Source organism: Durio zibethinus, chromosome 2, assembly GCF_047325235.1.
Source record: "Durio zibethinus cultivar Kanyao isolate XHJ-2024 chromosome 2, ASM4732523v1, whole genome shotgun sequence".
Lineage (NCBI taxonomy): Eukaryota > Viridiplantae > Streptophyta > Magnoliopsida > Malvales > Malvaceae > Durio > Durio zibethinus.
Window position 1 is genome coordinate 22,092,904 of NC_143163.1, and position 23,880 is coordinate 22,116,783.

Sequence of the window (23,880 nt, forward strand, 5' to 3'; positions counted from 1 at the left end):
GATCGAGGGGGCGGGGGGGGGGGGTGTGCGCACATGATGTGCGATGCATGCTGGTACTTGGCCCTTATATTGGCCCCCTATCCCTCATCAAACCTCGAGAACTCACAACCCCTTAAAGAGCATTTGAGATTTTACAGGTTTGCTGCCAGTAGCCATTAAGTGTCTCAAATGGGGACATTTTTTTCAAATGGTCACAAAATCTTGTACACTTCGAGTTTTTAGCTGAATTTTTTTGTGCATGCCAAAAAAAATACAAGGATCACGTCTACCAAGTTTGGGAAAAAAACTCCTTTCGAAAACATTTTAAAAAATCCTAAACCGTAAAAAGTTTTGAAAATCATGAAAAATAGAAAACGACTCGTCTTGCCATGAAACTTGACGTGAAGTGTTAAGGGACCATTTTATGAATTTACAAGCCATAAAAATGGCATTGGCATGCAAAAATATGAAGATGCACCTAAACCCACCTACCACCCTATCGATTCACGGCTTGCGCATCCCGTCTCTCTGGCTGGTGTAGTGCCCGCCCGCCCGCTCGGCCGCTCGTTTCATCGGTTGGCTTAGGCATACGAAGTTCATTCCTTGTCTAAGGTTGGACCAGACCGAAGGTTGCAGCAGCAGGATCAGCAGCACACAGAGAGGGATCCCATCGATCCTCGGCTTACGCATCCCATCCCTCTGGCCGGCTGAGCGCCCTCACGCTCGTTTCGTGGGTTCACTTAGGTATACAGAGTTCATTCCCAGTCTAAGCATATGGAGTTCATTCCAAGTCTATGATCGGATCAAACCGAGGGTTACGGCAGCACATGCTGGGCTCGAGCATGTGCTGGTGCCGTTTTTTCCTTTGTCGGGGCACCGTCGCTGGAGCATCGCCGGAGAACCTGACTGACGACATTAAGGTTCCGACGATCGGGGGGGCCGGCGGGTGTGCGCACATGATGTGCGATGGGTGCTGGTACTTGGCACTCTATCCCTCATCAAACCTCGAGAACTCACACCCCCTTAAAGAGCATTTGAGATTTTACAGGTTTGTTGCCAGTAGCCATTAAAGGGTCTGAAATGGGGACACTTTTTTCAAATGGTCACAAAATCCTGTACACTTCGAGTTTTTAGCTAAATGTTTTTGTGCATGCCAACAAAAATAAAAGGATCACGTCTACCAAGTTTGGCGCCAAAAATCCTTTCGAAAAAATTTTAAAAAATCTTGAAGCGTAAAAAGTTTCGAAAATCTTGAAAAATAGAAAACGAGTCGTCTTGCCATGAAACTTCACGTGAAGGCTTAAGGGACCATTGTATGAATTCACAAGCCATAAAAATGGCATTGGCACGTAAAAATATGAAGATGTACCTAACCCACCTACCACCCTATCGATTCACGGGTTGCGCATCCCGTCTCTCTGGCCGACGTAGTGCCCGCCCGCCCGCCTGCCCGCTCGTTTAATCGGTTGGCTTAGGCATACAAAGTTCATTCCCTGTCTAAGGTCAGACTAGACTGAGGGTTGCGGTAGCAAGATCGACAGCACACAGAGAGGGACCCCGTCGATCCTCAGCTTGCGCATCCCGCCCCTCTGGCCGACTGAGCGCCCTCACGCTTGTTTCGTGGGTTCACTTAGGCATACGGAGTTCATTCCCAGTCTAAGCATACGGAGTTCATTCCAAGTCTATGATCGGATCAGACCGAGGGTTGTGGCAGCACATGCTGGGCTCGGGCATGTGCTAGTGCCACTTTTTTCTTTGTCGGGGCACCATCGTTGGAGCATCGCCGGAGAACCTGACCGACGGCATTAATGTTCCGACGATCGGGGGGGCCGGGGGGTGTGCGCACATGATGTGCGAGGGGTGCTGGTACTTGGCCCATATATTGTCCCCCTATCCCTCATCAAACCTCGAGAACTCACAACCCCTTAAAGAGCATTTGAGATTTACAGGTTTGCTGCCAGTAGCTATTAAAGCATCTGAAATGGGGACACTTTTTTCAAATGGTCACAAAATGTTGTACACTTCGAGTTTTTAGCTTAATTTTTTTGTGTATGCCAACAAAAATACAAGGATCAGGTCTACCAAGATTGGGGCCAAACATTCTTCCGAAAAAATTTTAAAAAATCCCAAACCGTAAAAAGTTTTGGAAATCATGAAAAATAGAAAACGAGTCATCTTGCCATGAAACTTCACATGAAGGCTTAAGGGACCATTGTATGAATTTACAAGCCATAAAAATGGCAGTGGCACGTAGAAATATGAAGATGTGCCGAAACTGACCTACCACCCTATCGATCCATGGCTTGCGCATCCCGTCTCTCTGGCCGGCCTACCATCGTCGGAGAACTTGTCCGGCGGCATTGGGGTTCTGGTGATCGGGGGGGCGGGGGGGGTGTGCGCACATGATATGCGATGCGTGCTGGTACTTGGCCCTTATATTGGCCCCCTATCCCTCATCAAACCTTGAGAACTCACAACCCCTTAAAGAGCATTTGAGATTTTACAGGTTTGCTGCCAGTAGCCGTTAAAGTGTCTGAAATGGGGACATTTTTTTTAAATGGTCACAAAATCTTGTACACTTCTAGTTTTTAGCTGAATTTTTTTGTACATGCCAAAAAAAATACAAGGATCACGTCTACCAAGTTTGGGAAAAAAACTCCTTTCGAAAAAATTTTAAAAAATCCTGAACCATAAAAAGTTTTGAAAATCATGAAAAATAGAAAACGACTCGTCTTGCCATGAAACTTGACGTGAAGTCTTAAGGGACCATTTTATGAATTTACAAGCCACAAAAATGGCATTGGCATGGAAAAATATGAAGATGTGCCTAAACCCACCTGCCACCCTATCGATTCACAACTTGTGCATCCCGTCTCTTTGGCCGGCGTAGTGCCCGCCCGACCGCTCGTTTTATCGGTTGGCTTAGGCATACGAAGTTCATTCCCTGTCTAAGGTCAAACCAGACTGAGGGTTGCGGCAGCAGGATAGGTAGCACACAGAGAGGGACCCCGTCGATCCTTGGCTTGTGCATCCCGCCCCTCTGGCCGACTGAGCTCCCTCACGCTCGTTTCGTGGGTTCACTTAGGCATACGGAGTTCATTCCCAGTCTAAGCATACGGAGTTCATTCCAAGTCTATGATCGGATCAGACCGAGGGTTGCGGCAGCACATGCTGGGCTCGAGCATGTGCTAGTGCCATTTTTTTCTTTGTCGGGGCACCATCGTTGGAGCATCGTCGGAGAACCTGATCGACGGCATTAATGTTCCGATGATCGGAGGCGCCGGGGGGTGTGCGCACATGATGTGCGATGGGTGCTGGTACTTGGCCCTTATATTGGCCCCCTATCCCTCATCAAACCTTGAGAACTCACACCCCCTTAAAGAGCATTTGAGATTTACAGGTTTGCTGCCAGTAGCTATTAAAGCGTCTGAAATGGGGACATTTTTTTCAAATGGTCACAAAATCTTGTACACTTTGAGTTTTTAGCTTAATTTTTTTGTGCATGCCAACAAAAATACAAGGTTCACGTCTACCAAGTTTGGGGCCAAACATTCTTTCAAAAAAATTTTAAAAAATCCCGAACCGTAAAAAGTTTTGGAAATCTTGAAAAATAGAAAACGAGTCGTCTTGCCATGAAACTTCACATGAAGGCTTAAGGGACCATTGTATGAATTTTACAAGCCATAAAAATGGCATTGGCACATAGAAATATGAAGATGTGCCTAAACCCACTACCACCCTATCGATCCACGGCTTGCGCATCCCGTCTCTTTGGTCGGCGTAGTGCCCACCCGTTCGTTTCGTCGGTTGGCTTAGGCATACGGAGTTCATTCCTAGTCTAAGATCAGACCAGACTGAGGGTTGCGGTAGCAGGATCAACAACATGCAGAGGTCGACCCGATCGATCCCCGGCTTGTGCATCCTGCTTGTCTGGTCAGTTGAGTGCCCGCACGCTTGTTTCGTGGGTTGACTTAGGTATACGGAGTTTATTCCCAGTCTAAGCATATAGAGTTCATTCCCAGTCTAAGATCGGACCAGACCGAGGGTTTCGGCAGCACATGCTGGGCTCGGGCATGTGTTGGTGCCGTATTTTTCTTCACCGGGGCACCATCACCGGAGCATCGTCGGAGAACTCGACCCGCGGCATTGGGTTTCCGGTGATCGGGGGGGCGGTGTGCACATATGATGTGCGATGGGTGCTGGTACTTGGCCCTTATATTGGTCCCCTATCCCTCACCAAACCTTAAGAACTCACACCCCCTTAAAGAGCATTTGAGATTTTACAGGTTTGCTGCCAGTAGCCATTAAAGTGTCTGAAATGGGCACACTTTTTTCAAATGGTCACAAAATCTTGTACACTTCGAGTTTTTAGCTGAAATTTTTTGTGCATGCCAACAAAAATACAAGGATCACGTCTACCAAGTTTGGGGCCAAAACTCCTTTCAAAAATATTTTAAAAAATCTTGAAAAATAGAAAATGAGTCGTCTTGCCATGAAACTTCACGTGAAGGCTTAAGGGACCATTGTATGAATTTACAAGCCATTAAAATGGCATTGGCACACAGAAATATGAAGATGTGCCTAAACCCACCTACCACGCTATCGATCCACGGCTTACGTATCCCGTTTTTCTGGCCGACGTAGTGCCCGCCCGGCCGTCCGCCCATTCATTTTGTCGGTTGGCTTAGGCATACGGAGTTCATTCCTAGTCTAAGATCAGACCAGATCGAGGGTTACGGTAGCAAGATCGGTAGCACACAGAGGGGGACCCGGCCGATCCCCGGCTTACGCATCCCGCCCCTCTGGCCGACTGAAGGCCCGCACACTCATTTCGTGGGTTGACTTAGGCATACGGAGTTCATTTCCAGTCTAAGATCGGACCGGACCAAGGGTTACGGAAGCACATGCTGGGCTCGAGCATGTGCTAGTGCCTCATTTTTCTTCGTTGGGGCACCATCGTCGGAGCATCGTCGAAGAACCTGACCGGCAGCATTAGGGTTCCGGCGATCGGAGGGCCAGGGGGATGTGCGCACATGATGTGCGATGGGTGCTGGTACTTGCCCTTATATTGGCCCCCTATCCCTCATGAAAGCTCGAGAACTCACACCCCCTTAAAAGGAATTTCAGATTTTACAGGTTTGCTGCCAATAGCCATCAAAGTGTCTGAAATGGGGACACTTTTTTCAAATGGCCACAAAATCTTGTGCACTTCGAGTTTTTAGCTGAATGTTTTTGTGCATGCCAACAAAAATACAAGGATCACGTCTACCAAGTTTGGGGCCAAAACTCCTTCCAAAAAAATTTTAAAAAATCCCAAACCGTAAAAAGTTTCAAAAATCGTGAAAAATAGAAAACGAGTCGTCTTGCCATGAAACTTCACGTGAAGGCTTAAGGGACCATTGTATGAATTTACAAGCCATAAAAATGGCATTGGCATGCAAAAATATGAAGATGTGCCTAAACCCACTACCACCCTATCGATCCACGGCTTGCGCATCCCGTCTCTCTGGCCAGTGTAGTACCCGCCTGCCCGCTCATTTCGTCGGTTGGCTTAGGCATACGGAGTTCATTCCCAGTCTAAGATCAGACTGGACCGAGGGTTGCGGCAGCAGGATCGACAGCATGCAGAGGGGGACCCGATCGATCCCCGACTTGCGCATCCCGCCCCTCTAGCCGGTTGAGCGCCCGCACGCTCGTTTCGTTGGTTGACTTAGGCATACGGAGTTCATTCCCAGTCTAAGCTCAGATCAGATCGAGGGTTACAGCGACACGTGCTGGGCTCGGGCATGTGCTGGTGCCGCATTTTTCTTCATCGGGGCACCATCACCGGACCTTCACCGAAGAACCTGACCGGCGACATTGGGGTTCCGGTGATCGGGGGGGCCGGGGGGTGTACGCACATGATGTGCGATGGGTGCTAGTACTTGGCCCTTATATTGGCCCCCTATCCCTCACCAAACCTCGAGAACTCACACCCCTTTAAAGAGCATTTGAGATTTTACAGGTTTGCTGCCAGTAGCCATTAAAGTGTCTGAAATAGGGACACTTTTTTCAACTGGTCACAAAATCTTGTACACTTCAAGTTTTTGGCTGAATTTTTTTGTGCATGCCAAAAAAAATTCAAGGATCACGTCTACCAAGTTTGGGGCCAAAACTCCTTTCAAAAATATTTTAAAAAATCTCGAACCATAAAAAGTTTTGAAAATCTTGAAAAATAGAAAACGAGTCGTCTTGCCATGAAACTTCACGTGAAGGCTTAATGGACCATTGTATGAATTTACAAGCCATAAAAATGGCATTGGCATGCAGAAATATGAAGATGTGCCTAAACCCACCTACCACCCTATCGATCCACAGCTTGCGCATCCCGTCTCTCTGGACGACGTAGTGCTCGCCCGCTCGTTTCGTCGGTTGGCTTAGGCATACGGAGTTCATTCCCAGTCTAAGATCAGACCAGACTGAGGGTTGTGGCAGCAGGATCGACAGCACGTAGAAGGAGACCCGGCCGATCCCCGGCTTGCGCATCCCGCCCCTCGGCCGGCTTAGCGCCCGCATGTTCATTTCGTGGGTTGACTTAGGCATACGGAGTTCATTCCCAGTTTAAGCATACGGAGTTCATTCCCAGTCTAAGATCGGACCAGACTGGGGGTTTCGACAGCACAAGCTGGGTGCGAGCATTTGTTGGTGCCGCATTTTTCTTCGTCGGGGCACCATCGTCGGAGCACCATCGTCGGAGCATCGCCGGAGAACCTGACCTGCGGCATTGGGTTTCCGATGATCGGGGGGGGGGCGGTGTGCGCACATGATGTGCGATGGATGCTGGTACTTGTCCCTTATATTGGCCCCCTATCCCTCACCAAACCTCAAGAACTCACACCCCCTTAAAGATCATTTGAGATTTTACAAGTTTGCTGCCAGTAGCCTTTAAAGTGTCTAAAATGGGGACAGTTTTTTCAAATAGTCACAAAATCATGTACACTTCGAGTTTTTAGCTGAAATTTTTTGTGCATGCTAACAAAAATACAAGGATCACATCTACCAGGTTTGGGACCGAAAATCCTTCTGAAAAAATTTTAAAAAACCCCGAACCACAGAAAGTTTCGAAAATCATGAAAAATAGAAAATGAGTCGTCTTGCCATGAAACTTCACGTGAAGGCTTAAGTGACGATTGTATGAATTTAGAAGCCATAAAAATGGCATTGACACATACAAACATGAAGATGTGCCAAAACCCACCTACCACCCTATCGATCCATGGCTTGCGCATCCCGTCTCTCTGGCCAGCGTAGTGCCTTCCCGTCCGCCAACCCGCCCACCCGCTCGTTTTATCGGTTGGCTTAGTCATACGGAGTTCATTCCCAGTCTAAGATCAGACTGGACCAAGGGTTGTGGCAGCAGGATCGATAGCACGCATAAGGGGACCCGACCGATCCCCGGCTTGCGCATCCCACCCCTTTGGCAGGCTGAACGCCCGCACGCTCGTTTTGTGGGTTGACTTAGGCATACGTAGTTCATTCCCAGTCTAAGATCAAATCAGACTGAGGTTTTCGACGGCACATGCTGGGCTCGGGCATGTGTTGGTGCCGCATTTTTCTTCGTCGGGGCACCATCGCTGGAGCATCGTCGGAGAACCTGATCAGCGTCCTTGGGGTTCCGGTGATCGGGGGGGTCGGGGGGTGTGCGCACATGATGTGCGATGGGTGCTGGTACTTTGTCCTTATATTGGCCCCCTATTCCTCATCAAACCTAGAGAACTCACACCCCCTTAAAGAGCATTTGAGATTTTACAGGTTTGCTTCCAGTAGCCGTTAAAGTGTTTGAAATCGGGACACTTTTTTCAAATGGTCACAAAATCTTGTACACTTCGAGTTTTTAGCTGAATTTTTTTGTGCATGCCAACAAAAATACAAGGATCACGTCTACCACGTTTGGGGCCGAAACTCCTTCTAAAAAAATTTAAAAAAATCTTGAACCGCAAAATCTTTCGAAAATCATGAAAAATAGAAAACAAGTCGTCCTGCCATGAAACTTCACGTGAAGGCTTAAGGGACCATTGTATGAATTTACAAGCCATAAAAATATAATTGGCATGCAAAAATATGAAGATGTGCCTAAACCCACCTACCACCCTATCGATCCACGGCTTGCGCATCCCATCTCTCTGGCCGACGTGGTGCCCGCCCGCCCGCTCGTTTCATCGGTTGGCTTAGGCATACGGAGTTCATTCCCAGTCTAAGATTGGATCGGACTGAGGGTTGTGGTAGCAGGATTGGCAGCACGCAGAGGGGGACTCGACCGATCCCCGATTTGTGCACCCCGCCCCTCTGGCCGGCTGAGCGCTCGCACGCTTGTTTCATAGGTTGACTTAGGCATACGAAGTTCATTCCCAGTCTAAACATATGGAGTTCATTGCCAGTCTAAGATTGGACCGGACCGAGGGTTGCAGCAGCACATGCTGGGTTCGGGCATGTGCTGGTGCCACATTTTTCTTCGTCGTGGAACCATCGCCGAGAACCTGACCGATGGCATTGGGGTTCTGATGATCGGGGGGTCGGGGGGGTGTGTGCACATGATGCATGATGGGTGCTGGTACTTGGCCCTTATAATGGCCCCCTATCCCTCATCAAACCTTGAGAACTCACACCCACTTAAAGACCATTTGAGATTTTACAGGTTTCTGCCAGTAGCCATTAAAGTGTCTGAAATGGGGTAATTTTTTCAAATGGTCACAAAATTTTGTACACTTCCAGTTTTTAGCTGAATTTTTTTGTGCACGCCAACGAAAATACAAGGATCACGTCTACCAAGTTTGGTTCAAAAAATCTTTCCAGAAAATTTTTAAAAAATCCCGAATCGTAAAAAGTTTCAAAAATCGTGAAAAATAGAAAACGAGTCGCCTTGCCATGAAACTTCACGTGAAGGCCTAACGTACCATTGTATGATTTTAAAAGCCATAAAAATGGCATTGGCATGCAGGAATATGAAGATGTGCCTAAACCCACCTACCACCCTATCGATCCACGGCTTGCGCATCCCGTCTCTCTGGCCGGCGTAGTGCCCGCCCACCCGCCCGCCCTCTCATTTTGTCGGTTGGCTCAGGCATACGAAGTTCATTCTAGTCTAAGATCAGACCAGACTGAGGGCTGTGGCAACAGGATCGACGGCACGCAGAGGGGGACCCGACCATTCCTCGGCTTACGCACCCCGTCCCTCTGGCCGACTGAGCGCCCGCACGCTCGTTTCGTGGGTTAACTTAGTCATACGGAGTTCATTCCCACTCTAAGCATATGGAGTTCATTCCCAGTCTAAGATCGGACCGGATCAAGGGTTTCGACAGCACATGCTGGGCTCGGGCATGTGCTGGTGCCGCATTTTTCTTCGTCGGGGCACCATCGCCAGAGAACCTCACCGACGACATTAGGGTTCCGACGATCGGGGGCGGGGGGGTGTGGGCACATGATGCATGATGGGTGCTGGTACATGGCCCTTATAATGGCCCCCTATCCCTCATCAAACCTTGAGAACTCACACCCCCTTAAAGAGCGTTTGATATTTTACAGGTTTCTGCCATTAGCCATTAAAGTGTCTGAAATGGGGACACTTTTTTGAAATGGTCACAAAATCTTGTGCACTTCGAGTTTTTAGCTGAACATTTTTGTGCATGCCAAAAAAAATACAAGGATCACGTCTACCAAGTTTGGCTCCAAAACTCATTCCGAAAAAATTTTAAAAAATCCCGAACCGTAAAAAGTTTTGAAAATCATGAAAAATAGAAAACGAGTCGTCTTGCCTTGAAACTTCACGTGAAGGCTTAAGGGACCCTTGTCTGAATTTACAAGCCACAAAAATGGCATTGGCATGTAGAAATATGAAGATGTGCCTAAACCCTCCTACCACCCTATCGATCCACGGCTTGCGTGTCCCGTCTCTCTGGCCGGTGCAGCGCACGCCCGCCCGCCCGCCCGCCCGCCCGCTCGTTTCGTCGGTTAGCTTAGGCATAAGGAGTTCATTCTCAGTCTAAGATTGGACCGGATCGAGGGTTACGATAGCAAGATCGGTAGCATGCAGAGGGGGACCCGACCGATCCTCGGCTTGCACATCCCGCCCCTCTGGCCGGCTGAGCGCCCGCACGCTCGTTTCATGGGTTGACTTAGGCATACGGAGTTCATTCATAGTCTAAGCATATGGAGTTCATTCCTAGTCTAAGATCGGATCGGACCGAGGTTGCTACAGCACATGCTGGGCTCGGGAATGTGCTGGTGCCGCATTTTTCTTCATCGGGGCACCATCGCCGTAGCATCGCCGGAGAACCTGACCGACGGCATTGGTGTTCCGGCAATCGGGGGAGCCGGGTGGGGTGTGCGCACATGATGTATGATGGGTGCTGGTACTTGGCCCTTATATTGGCCCTCTATCTCTCATCAAACCTCGAGAACTCACACCCCCTTAAAGAGCATTTGAGATTTTACAGGTTTGCTGCCAATAGCCATTAAAGTGTCTGAAATGGGGACACTTTTTTCAAATGGTCACAAAATCTTGTACACTTCGAGTTTTTAGCTGAATTTTTTTGTGCATGCCAACAAAAATAAAAGGATCACGTCCACCATGTTTGGGGCCAAAAATTCTTCTGAAAAAATTTAAAAAAATCCCGAACCGTAAAAACTTTTGAAGATCATGAAAAATAGAAAACGAGTCGTCCTACCATAAAACTTCATGTGAAGGCTTAAAGGACCATCGTATGAATTTACAAGCCATAAAAATGGAATTGGCATGCAGAAATATGAAGATGTTCCTAAACCCACCTACCACCCTATCGATCCACGGCTTGCGCATCCCGTCTCTCTGGCCGGTGTGGTGCCCGCCCGCCCGCCCACCCGCCCGCCCGCTCGTTTTGTCGGTTGGCTTAGGCATACGGAGTTCATTCCCAGTGTAAGATTGGATCGTACCGAGGGTTGTGGCAGCAGGATCGGTTGCACGTAGAGGGGGACCCGACTGATCCCCGGCTTGCGCACCCCGCCCCTCTGGCCAGCTGAGCGCCCTCACGCTCGTTTCGTGGGTTCACTTAAGCATACGGAGTTCATTCCCAGTCTAAGCATACGAAGTTCATTCCTAGTCTATGATTGGACTAGACCAAGGGTCGCAGCACCACATGCTGGGCTCGAGCATATGCTGGTGTCACTTTTTTCTTTGTCGGGGCACCATCGCTGGAGCATCGCCGGAGAACCTGACCGACGGCATTAAGGTTCCGACGATCGGGGGGCCGGGGGGTGTGCGCTCATGATGTGTGATGGGTGCTGGTACTTGGCCCTTATATTGGCCCTCTATTCCTCATCAAACCTCGAGAACTCACCCCCCCTTAAAAAGCATTTGAGATTTTACAGGTTTGCTGCCAGTAGCCATTAAAGTGTCTGAAATGGGGACACTTTTTCCAAATGGTCACAAAATCTTGTACACTTCGAGTTTTTAGCTAAATTTTTTTGTGCGTGCCAAAAAAAATAAAAGGATCACGTCTACCAAGTTTGGGGCCAAAACTCCTTTCGAAAAAATTTTAAAAAATCTCGAAGCATAAAAAGTTTCAAAAATCTTGAAAAATAGAAAACCAGTCGTCTTGCCATGAAACTTCACGTGAAGGCTTAAGGTACCATTGTATGAATTCACAAGCCATAAAAATGGCATTGGCAAGTAGAAATATGAAGATGTGCCTAGACCGACCTACCACCCTATCGATCCACGGCTTGCGCATCCCGTCTCTCTGGCCGACGTAGTACCCGCCCGCCCGCCTGCCCGCTCGTTTCGTGGGTTGGCTTAGGCATACAGAGTTCATTCCCAGTCTAAGATCAGACCGGACCGAGGGTTGCGGCAGCAGGATCAACAACACGCAGAGGGTGACCCGATCGATCCCCGGCTTGCGCGTCCCGCCCCTCCGGCAGGCTAAGCGCCCGCGCGCTCGTTTCGTGGGTTGACTTAGGCATACGGAGTTGATTCCCAGTCTAAGCAGGCGGAGTTCATTCCCAGTCTAAGATCAGACTAGACCGAGGGTTGCGGCAGCACATGCTGGGCTCGGGCATGTGCTGGTGCAGCATTTTTCTTCGTCGGGGCACCATCGCCGGAGCATCGTCGGAGAACCTGACCGGCGGCTTTGGGGTTCCGACGATCGGGGAGCCAGGGGGTGTGCGCACGTGATGTGCGATGGGTGCTGGAACTTGGCCCTTATATTGACCCCCTATCCCTCATCAAACCTTGTGAACTCACACCCCCTTAAAGAGCATTTGAAATTTTACAGGTTTGCTGCCAGTAGCCATTAAAGTGTTTGAAATGGGGACACTTTTTTCAAATGGTCACAAAATCTTGTACACTTCGAGTTTTTAGCTTAATTTTTTTGTGCATGCCAACAAAAAAACAACGATCATGTCTACCAAGTTTGGGGCCAAAACTTCTTTAGAAAAAATTTTAAAAAATCCTGAACCGTAAAAAGTTTTGGAAATTGTGAAAAATAGAAAACGAGTCGTCTTGCCATGAAACTTCACATGAAGGCTTAAGGGACCATTGTATGAATTTACAAGCCATAAAAATGGCATTGGCACATAGAAATATGAAGATGTGCCTAAACCCACCTACCATCCTATCGATCCACGACTTACCCATCCCGTCTCTTTGGCCGGCGTAGTGCCCGCCCGTCCGTTCGCTCGTTTCGTCGGTTGGCTTAGTTATACGGAGTTCATTGCCAGTCTAAGATTAGACCAGACCGAGGGTTGCGGTAGCAGGATCAACAGCACACAGAGGGGGACCGATCGATCCCTAACTTGCGCATCCCGCCCATCTGGCCGGCTGAGCGCCCGCACGATCGTTTCGTGGGTTAACTTAGGCATACGGAGTTTATCCCCAGTTTAAGCATACGGAGTTCATTCCCAGTCTAAGACCGGACCAGACCGGGGGTTTCGACAGCACAAGCTGGGCTCGGGCATCTGTTGGTGCTGTATTTTTCTTCACCGGGGCACCATCGTCGGAGCATCGCCGGAGAACCTGACCCGCGGCATTGGGTTTCCGGTGATCGGGGGGCCGGGGGGCGGTGTGCGCACATGATTTGCAATGGGTGCTGGTACTTGTCCTTATATTGGCCCCCTATCCCTCATCAAACCTAGAGAACTCACACCCCCTTAAAGAGCATTTGAGATTTTACAGGTTTGCTTCCAGTAGCCGTTAAAGTGTTTGAAATGAGGACACTTTTTTCAAATGGTCACAAAATCTTGTACACTTCGAGTTTTTAGCTGAATTTTTTTGTGCATGCCAACAAAAATACAAGGATCACGTCTACCATGTTTGGGGCCAAAAATCCTTCTAAAAAAATTTAAAAAAATCTCGAACCGCAAAATCTTTCAAAAATCATGAAAAATAGAAAACGAGTCGTCCTGCCATGAAACTTCACGTGAAGGCTTAAGGGACCATTGTATGAATTTACAAGCCATAAAAATATAATTGGCATGCAAAAATATGAAGATGTGCCTAAACCCACCTACCACCCTATCGATCCACAGCTTGCGCATCCCGTCTCTCTGGCCGACGTGGTGCCCGCCCGCTCGCTTGTTTTGTCGGTTGGCTTAGGCATACGGAGTTCATTCCCAGTCTAAGATTGGATCGGACCGAGGGTTGTGGTAGTAGGATCGGCAGCACGCAGAGGGGGACCCGATCGATCCCCAATTTACGCACCCCGCCCCTATGGTCGGTTGAGCGCTCGCACGCTCGTTTCGTAGGTTGACTTAGGCATACGGAGTTCATTCCCAGTCTAAACATATGGAGTTCATTCCCAGTCTAAGATCGGACCGGACCGAGGGTTGCGACAGCACATGCTGGGCTCGGGCATGTGCTGGTGTCGTATTTTTCTTCGTCGGGGCACCATCGTCGAGAACCTGACCGATGGCATTGGGGTTCTGATGATCGGGGGGCTGGGGGGGTGTGCTCACATGTTGCATGATGGGTGCTGGTACTTGGCCCTTATAATGGCCCCCTATCCCTCATCAAACCTTGAGAACTCACACCCACTTAAAGACCATTTGAGATTTTACAGGTTTCTGCCAGTAGCCATTAAAGTGTCTGGAATGGGGGTAATTTTTTCAAATGGTCACAAAATGTTGTACACTTCCAGTTTTTAGCTGAATTTTTTTGTGCACGCCAACACAAATACAAGGATCACGTCTACCAAGTTTGGTTCAAAAACTCCTTCCAGAAAAATTTTAAAAAATCCCGAACCGTAAAAAGTTTCAAAATCGTGAAAAATAGAAAACGAGTCGTCTTGCCATGAAACTTCACGTGAAGGCTTAAGGGACCATTGTATGAATTTACAAGCCATAAAATGGCATTGGCACGCAGAAATATGAAGATGTGCCTAAACCCACCTACCACCCTATCGATCCACGGCTTGCGCATCCCGTCTCTCTGGCCGACGTAGTGCCCGCCCACCCACCCGCCCGCTCATTTTGTCAGTTGGCTCAGGCATACAAAGTTCATTCCCAGTCTAAGATCAAACCAGACCGAGGGTTGTGGCAGCAGGATCGGCAGCACGCAGCGGGGGACCCGATCGATCCCCGGCTTGTGCTCCCCGCCCCTCTGGCCGGCTGAGCGCCCGCACACTCATTTCATGGGTTGACTTAGTCATACGGAGTTCATTCCCAGTCTAAGCATACGGAGTTCATTCCCAGTCTAAGATCGGACCGGACTGAGGGTTTCAGCAGCATATGCTAGGCTCGGGCATGTGTTGGTGCCGCATTTTTCTTCATCGGGGCACCATCGCCAGAGAACCTAACCGACGGCATTGGGGTTCCGACGATCGGGGGGCCGGGGGGTGTGCGCACATGATGCATGATGGGTGCTGGTACTTGGCCCTTATAATGGCCCCCTATCCCTCATCAAACCTTGAGAACTCACACCCCCTTAAAGAGCATTTGATATTTTACAGGTTTCTGCCATTAGCCATTAAAGTGTCTGAAATGGGGACACTTTTTTCAAATGGTCACAAAATCTTGTGCACTTCGAGTTTTTAGCTGAATTTTTTTGTGCATGCCAACAAAAATACAAGGATCACGTCTACCAAGTTTGGCTCCAGAACTCCTTCTGAAAAAATTTTAAAAAATCCGGAAGCACAAAAAGTTTTGAAAATCATGAAAAATAGAAAACGAGTCGTCTTGCCATGAAACTTCACGTGAAGGCTTAAGGGACCCTTGTCTGAATTTACAAGCCACAAAAATGGTGTTGGCACGTAGAAATATGAAGATGTGCCTAAACCCACCTACCACCCTATCGATCCACGGCTTGCGCATCCTGTCTCTCTGGCCGGCGTAATGCACGGTCGCCCGCCCGCCCGCTCGTTTCGTCGGTTAGCTTAGGCATAAGGAGTTCATTCTCAGTCTAAGATTGGACCAGACCGAGGGTTGCGGCATCAGGATCGGTAGCATGCAGAGGGGGACCCGTCCAATCCTCGACTTGCACATCCCGCCCCTCTGGCCTGCTGAACGCCCGCACGCTCGTTTCATGGGTTGACTTAGGCATACGGAGTTCATTCATAGTCTAAGCATATGGAGTTCATTCCCAGTTTAAGATCGGACCGGACCGAGGGTTGCTACAGCACATGTTGGGCTCGGGAATGTGCTGGTACTATATTTTTCTTCGCCGGGGCACCATCGTCGTAGCATCACCGGAGAACCTGACCGGCGGCATTCGGGTTCTGGCGATCGGGGGAGCCGGGTGGGGTGTGCAGACATGATGTGCAATGGGTGCTGGTATTTGGCCCTTATATTGGCCCCCTACCTCTCGTCAAACCTCGAGAACTCACACCCCCTTAAAGAGCATTTGAGATTTTATAGGTTTGCTGCCAGTAGCCATTAAAGTGTCTGAAATGGGGACACTTTTTTCAAATGGTCACAAAAACTTGTAAACTTCGAGGTTTTAGCTGAATTTCTGTGTGCATGCCAACAAAAATACAAGGATCACGTCCACCACATTTGGGGCAAAAATTCTTCTGAAAAAATTTAAAAAAATCTTGAACCGCAAAAACTTTCGAAGATCGTGAAAAATAGAAAACGAGTCGTCCTGCCATGAAACTTAACGTGAAGGCTTAAAGAAACCATTGTATGAATTTACAAGCCATAAAAATGGAATTGGCATGCAGAAATATGAAGATGTGCCTAAACTCACCTACCACCCTATCGATCCACGGCTTGCGCATCCCGTCTTTCTGGCCGGTGTGGTGCCCGCCCGCCTGCCCGCCCGCTCGTTTTGTCGGTTGGCTTAGGCATACGGAGTTCATTCCCAGTGTAAGATTGGATCATACCGAGGGTTGTGGCAGCAGGATCGGCTGCACGTAGAGAGGGACCCGAGTGATCCCCGGCTTACGCACCCCGCCCATCTGGCCGACTGAGCGCCCTCACATTTGTTCCGTGGGTTCACTTAAGCATACGGAGTTCATTCCTAGTCTATGATCGGACCAGACCGAGGGTTACGGCAGCACATACTGGGCTCGAGCATATGCTGGTGTCACTTTTTTCTTTGTCGGGGCACCATCGCTGGAGCATCACCGGAGAACCTGATCGACGGCATTAAGGTTCCGACGATCGGGGGGCCGGGGGGTGTGCACACATGATGTGCGATGGGTGCTGGTACTTGGTTCTTATATTGGCCCTCTATTCCTCATCAAACCTCGAGAACTCACACCCCCTTAAAGAGCATTTGAGATTTTACAGGTTTGCTGCCAGTAGCCATTAAAGTGTTTGAAATAGGGACATTTTTTTCAAATGGTCACAAAATCTTGTACACTTCAAGTTTTTAGCTAAATGTTTTTGTGCATGCCAAAAAAAAGAAAAGGATCACGTCTACCAAGTTTGGGGCCAAAACTCCTTCCGAAAAAATTTTAAAAAATCTCGAAGCGCAAAAAGTTTCAAAAATCTTGAAAAATAGAAAACCAGTCGTCTTGCCATGAAACTTCACGTGATGGCTTAAGGGACCATTGTATGAATTCACAAGCCATAAAAATGGCATTGGCAAGTAGAAATATGAAGATGTGCCTAGATCGACCTACCACCCTATTGATCCACGGCTTGCCCATCCCGTCTCTTTGGTCGATGTAGTGCCCGCCCGCCCATCCGCTCGTTTCGTGGGTTGGCTTAGGCATACGGAGTTCATTCCTAGTCTAAGATCAGACCGGACCGAGGGTTGCGGTAGCAGGATCAACAACACGCAGAGGGTGACCCGACCGATCCCCTGCTTATGCGTCCCGCCCCTCTGGCCGGCTAAGCGCCCGTGCGCTCGTTTCATTCCCAGTCTAAGATCAAATCAGACTGACGGTTGTGACGGCACATGCTGGGCTCGGGCATTTGCTGGTGCCGTATTTTTCTTCGTCGGGGCACCATCATCGGAGAACCTGACCGGCGTCATTGGGGTTCCGGTGATCGGGGGGGTCGGGGGGTGTGCGCACATGATGTGCGATGGGTGCTGGTACTTTGTCCTTATATTGGCCCCCTATCTCTCATCAAACCTAGAGAACTCACACCCCCTTAAAGAGCATTTGAGATTTTACAGGTTTGCTTCCAGTAGCCGTTAAAGTGTTTGAAATGGGAACATTTTTTTCAAATGGTCACAAAATCTTGTACACATCGAGTTTTTATCTGAATTTTTTTGTGCATGCCAAAAAAAATACAAGGATCATGTCTACCACGTTTGGGGCCAAAACTCCTTCTGAAAAAATTTAAAAAAAATCCCGAACTGCAAAAACTTTCAAAAATCATGAAAAATAAAAAACGAGTCGTCCTGCCATGAAACTTCACGTGAAGGCTTAAGGGACCATTGTATGAATTTACAAGCCATAAAAATATAATAGGCATGCAAAAATATGAAGATGTGCCTAAACCCACCTACCACCCTATCGATCCACGGCTTGCGCATCCCGTCTCTCTGGCCGACGTGGTGCCCGCCCGCCCGCTCGTTTCGTCGATTGGCTTAGGCATACGGAGTTTATTCCCAATCTAAGATGGGATCAGACCAAGGGTTGTGGTAGCAGCATCGGCAGCACGCAGAGGGGGACCCGACCGATCCTCCATTTGCGTACCCCGCCCCTCTGGCCGACTGAGCGCTCGTACACTCGTTTCGTAGGTTGACTTAGGCATACGGAGTTCATTCCCAGTCTAAACATATGCAGTTCATTCCCAGTCTAAGATCGGACTGGACCGAGGGTTGTGGCAGCACATGCTGGGCTCGGGCATGTGCTGGTGCTGTATTTTTCTTCGTCGGGGCACCATCACCGAGAACCTGACCGATGGCATTGGGGTTCTGATGATCGGGGGGCCGGGGGGGTGTGCACACATGATGCATGATGGGTGCTGGTACTTGGCCCCTATAATGGCCCCTTATCCCTCATCAAACCTTGAGAACTCACACCCACTTAAAGACCATTTGAGATTTTACAGGTTTCTGCCAGTAGCCATTAAAGTGTCTAAAATGGGGGTAATTTTTTCAAATGGTCACAAAATCTTGTACACTTCCATTTTTTAGCTGAATTTTTTTGTGCACGCCAACAAAAATACAAGGATCACGTCTACCAAGTTTGGTTCAAAAACTCCTTCCAAAAAAATTTTAAAAAATCCGAAACCGTAAAAAGTTTTAAAAATCGTGAAAAATAGAAAACGAGTCGTCTTGCCATGACACATCAAGTGAAGGCTTAAGGGACCATTGTATGAATTTACAAGCCATAAAAATGGCATTGGCACGTAGAAATATGAAGATGTGCCTCAACCCACCTACCACCCTACCGATCCACGGCTTGCGCATCCCGTCTCTATAGCCGACGTAGTGCCCACCCGCCTGCCCACCCGTTCGTTTTGTCGGTTGGCTTAGGCATACAGAGTTCATTCCCAGTCTAAGATCAGACTAGATCGAGGGTTACGGTAGCAAGATCAGTAGCACGTAGAAGGGGACCCGGCCGATCCCCGGCTTACGCATCCCGCCCCTCTGGCCGGCTAAGCGCTCGCACGTCCATTTCATGGGTTGACTTAGGAATACGGAGTTTGTTCCCAGTCTAAGTATAGGAAGTTCATTCCCAGTCTAAGATCGAACCAGACCGAGGGTTGCGGCAGCACATGCTTGGCTCGGGCATGTAATACTGCCGCATTTTTCTTCGTCGGGGCACCATCATCAGAGAACCTGACCGACGACATTGGGGTTCTGACGATCGGGGGGGCCGGGGGGTGTGCGCACATGATGTGCGATGGGTGCTGGTACTTGGACCTTATATTGGCCCCCTATCCCTCATCAAACCTCGAGAACTCGCACCCCCTTAAATAGCATTTGAGATTTTACAGGTTTGCTGCCAGTAGCCATTAAAGTGTCTGAAATGGGGAGACTTTTTTCAAACGGTCACAAAATCTTGTACACTTCGAGTTTTTGGCTGAATTTTTTTTTGCATGCTAACAAAAATAAATGGATCACGTCTACCAGGTTTGGGGCCAGAACTCCTTCCGAAAAAATTTTAAAAAATCCTGAACCACAAAAAGTTTCAAAAATCATGAAAAATAGACAACGAGTCGTCTTGCCATGAAACTTCACGTGAAGGCTTAAGGGACCATTGTATGAATTTACAAGCCATAAAAATGGCATTGGCACGTAGAAATATGAAGATGTGCCTAAACCCACCTACCACCCTATTGATCCATGGCTTGCGAATCCCGTCTCTCTGGCCGACGTCGTGCCCGCCCGCCCGCCCGCTCATTTTGTCGGTTGGCTTAGGCATACAGAGTTCATTCCCAGTCTAAGATCGAACAGGACTGAGGGTTGTGGCAGTAGGATCGGCAGCACGTAGAGGGGGACCCGACCAATCCCCGGCTTACGCATTCCACCCCTTTGGTTGACTGAGCGCCCACACGCTCGTTTCGTGGGTTGACTTAGGCATACGGAGTTCATTCCCAGTCTAAGATCCGACCAGACTGAGGGTTACAGTAGCACATGTAGGGTTCGAGCATGTGCTGGTGCCGTATTTTTCTTCACCGTGGCACCATCGTCGGAGCATCGTAAGAGAATCGGGCCGGCGGCATTGGGGTTTCAAAGATCGAGAGGGTCGAGGGTGGGGGTGTGCACACATGATGTGCGATGGGTGTTGGTACTTGGCCCTTATATTGGCCCCCTATCCCTCATCAAACCTCGAGAACTCACACCCCCTTAAAGAGCATTTGAGATTTTACAGGTTTGCTACCAGTAGCCAATAAAGTATCTAAAATGGGGACACTTTTTTCAAATGGTCACAAAATCTTGTACACTTCGAGTTTTTAGCTAAATTTTTTTGTGTATGCCAAAAAAAATACAAGGATCAAGTCTACCTATTTTGGGGCCAACATTCCTTGCGAAAAAATTTTAAAAAATCCTGAACCGCAAAAAGTTTCAAAAATATTTAAAAATAGAAAACGAGTCGTCTTGCCATGAAACTTCACATGAAGGCTTAAGGCACCATTGTATGAATTTACAAGCCATAAAAATGGCATTGGCACATAGAAATATGAAGATGTGCCTAAACCCACCTACCACCCTATCGATCCATGGCTTACGCATCCGTCTCTCTGGCCGATGAAGTGCCCACCCGTCCGTCCGCCTGCTCATTTTATCGGTTGGCTTAGTCATATGGAGTTCATTCCCAGTCTAAGATTGAACCGAACTGAGGGTTGCAGCAGCACGCAGAGGGGGACCTGGCTGATCCCCATCTTGCGCATCCCGCCCCTTTGGCCGACTGAACGCCCACATGCTAGTTTCGTGGGGGGATTTAGGCATACGTAGTTCATTCCCAGTCTAAGATCAGACTGGACCGAGGGTTACGGCAACACATGCTGGGCTCGGGCATGTGCTGGTGTCATATTTTTTTTCACCAGGGCACTATCCCCGGAGAACCTCACCGGTAGCATTGGGCTTTCGTCGATCGGGGGGGCTGGGGGCGGTGTGCGCACATGATGTATGATGGGTGCTGGTACTTGGCCCTTATATTGGCCCCCTATCCCTCATTAAATCATGAGAACTCACACTCCCTTAAAGAGCATTTGAGATTTTAAAGGTTTGCTGCCAGTAGCCATTAAAGTGTCTGAAATGGGGACACTTTTTTCAAATGGTCACAAAATCCTGTACATTTCGAGTTTTTAACTGAATTTTTTTGTGCATGCCAAAAAAAATACAAGGATCATGTCTACCAAGTTTGGGGCCAAAACTCCTTTTGAAAAAATTTTAAAAATTCCCGAACCGTAAAAAGTTTCAAAAATCATGAAAAATAGAAAACGAGTCGTCTTGCCATGAAACTTCACGTGAAGGCTTAAGGGACCATTGTACGAATTTACAAGCATAAAAATGGCATTTACACATAGAAATATGAAGATGTGCCTAAACCCACCTACCACCCTATCGATCCACGGCTTGCGCATCCCGTCTCTCTGGTCAACATAGTGCCTGCCCGCCCGCCCGCCCGCTCGTTTCGTCGGTTGGCTTAGGCATACAGAGTTCATTCCCAGTCTAAGATCAGACTGAACCAAGAGTTACGGCAGTAGGATCGGCAGAACGCAGAGGGGTATCGAACCGATCCCCGACTTGCGCATCCCGCCCCTCTGGCCGACTGAGCGCCCGCACGCTCGTTTCATGGGTTGACTTAGGCATACGGAGTTCATTCCCAGTCTAAGATTGGACCAGACTGAGGGTTGCAGTAGCACATGCTGGGCTCGAGCATGTGCTGGTGCCATATTTTTCTTCACCGTGGCACCATCGTCGGAGCATCGTCAGAGAACCGGACCGGCGGCATTGGGGTTTCGAAGATCGAGAGGGTCGAGGGTGGGGGTGTGCACACATGATGTGCGATGGGTGCTGGTACTTGGCCCTTATATTGGCCCCCTATCCCTCATCAAACCTCGAGAACTCACACCCCCTTAAAGAGCATTTGAGATTTTACAGGTTTGCTACCAGTAGCTAATAAAGTATCTAAAATGGGGACACTTTTTTCAAATGGTCACAAAATCTTGTACACTTCGAGTTTTTAGCTAAATTTTTTTGTGTATGCCAAAAAAAATACAAGGATCATGTCTACCTATTTTGGGGCCAACATTCCTTGCGAAAAAATTTTAAAAAATCCTGAACTACAAAAAGTTTCAAAAATATTTAAAAATAGAAAACGAGTCATCTTGCCATGAAACTTCACATGAAGGCTTAAGGCACCATTGTATGAATTTACAAGCCATAAAAATGGCATTGGCACACAGAAATATGAAGATGTGCCTAAACCCACCTACCACCCTATCGATCCACGGCTTACGCATCCCGTCTCTCTGGCCGACGAAGTGCCCACCCGTCCATCCGCCTGCTCGTTTTGTCGGCTGGCTTAGGCATATGGAGTTCATTCCTAGTCTAAGATCGAACCGAACTGAGGGATACGGTAGCACGCAGAGGGGGACCTGGCCGATCCCCAGCTTGCGCATCCCGCCCCTTTGGCCGACTGAACGCCCACATGCTAGTTTCGTGGGTTGATTTAGGCATACGTAGTTCATTCCCAGTCTAAGCATACGGAGTTCATTCCCAGTCTAAGATCAGACTGGACTGAGGGTTGCGGCAACACATGCTAGGCTCGAGCATGTGCTGGTGTCATATTTTTTTTCACCAGGGCACCATCCCCGGAGAACCTCACCGGTAGCATTGGGCTTTCGTCGATCGGGGGGGCTGGGGGCGGTGTGCGCACATGATGTATGATGGGTGCTGGTACTTGGCCCTTATATTGGCCCCCTATCTCTCATTAAATCATGAGAACTCACACTCCCTTAAAGAGCATTTGAGATTTTAAAGGTTTGCTGCCAGTAGCCATTAAAGTGTCTAAAATGGGGACACTTTTTTCAAATGGTCACAAAATCCTGTACATTTCGAGTTTTTAACTGAATTTTTTTATGCATGCCAAAAAAAATACAAGGATCATGTCTACTAAGTTTGGGGCCAAAAATCCTTCTGAAAAAATTTTAAAAATTCCCGAACCGCAAAAAGTTTCAAAAATCATGAAAAATAGAAAACGAGTCGTCTTGCCACGAAACTTCACGTGAAGGCTTAAGGGACCATTGTATGAATTTACGAGCCATAAAAATGGCATTTACACATAGAAATATGAAGATGTGCCTAAACCCACCTACCACCCTATCGATCCACGGCTTGCGCATCCCGTCTCTCTGGCTGACGTAGTGCCTGCCCGCCCGGCCGCCCCCTCGTTTTGTCGGTTGGCTTAGGCATACAGAGTTCATTCCCAATCTAAGATCAGACTGAACCAAGAGTTGCGGCAGTAGGATCGGCAGCACGCAGAAGGGTACCGGACCGATCCCTGACTTACGCATCCCGCCCCTCTGGCCGACTGAGCGCCCGCACGCTCGTTTCATGGGTTGACTTAGGTATACGGAGTTCATTCCCAGTCTAAGCATACGAAGTTCATTCCCAGTCTAAGATCGAACCAGACCGAGGGTTGCAACAGCACATACTGGGCTCGGGCATGTGCTGGTGCAACATTTTTCTTCACCAGGGCACGGTCGTCGGAGCATCGTCGGAGAACCTGACCGACGGCATTGGGGTTCCGGCGATCGGGGGGGGCCAGGGGTGGGGGTGTGCGCACATGATGTGTGATGGGTGCTAGTACTTGGCCCTTAAATTGGCCCCCTATCCCTCACTAAACCTCGAGATCTCACACCCCCTTAAAGAGCATTTGAGATTTTACAGGTTTGCTGCCAGTAGCCACTAAAGTGTCTAAAATGGGAACACTTTTTTCAAATGGTCACAAAATCTTGTACACTTTGAGTTTTTAGCTGAATTGTTTTATGCAAGCCAACAAAAATAAAAGGATCATGTCTACCAAGTTTGGGGCCAAAACT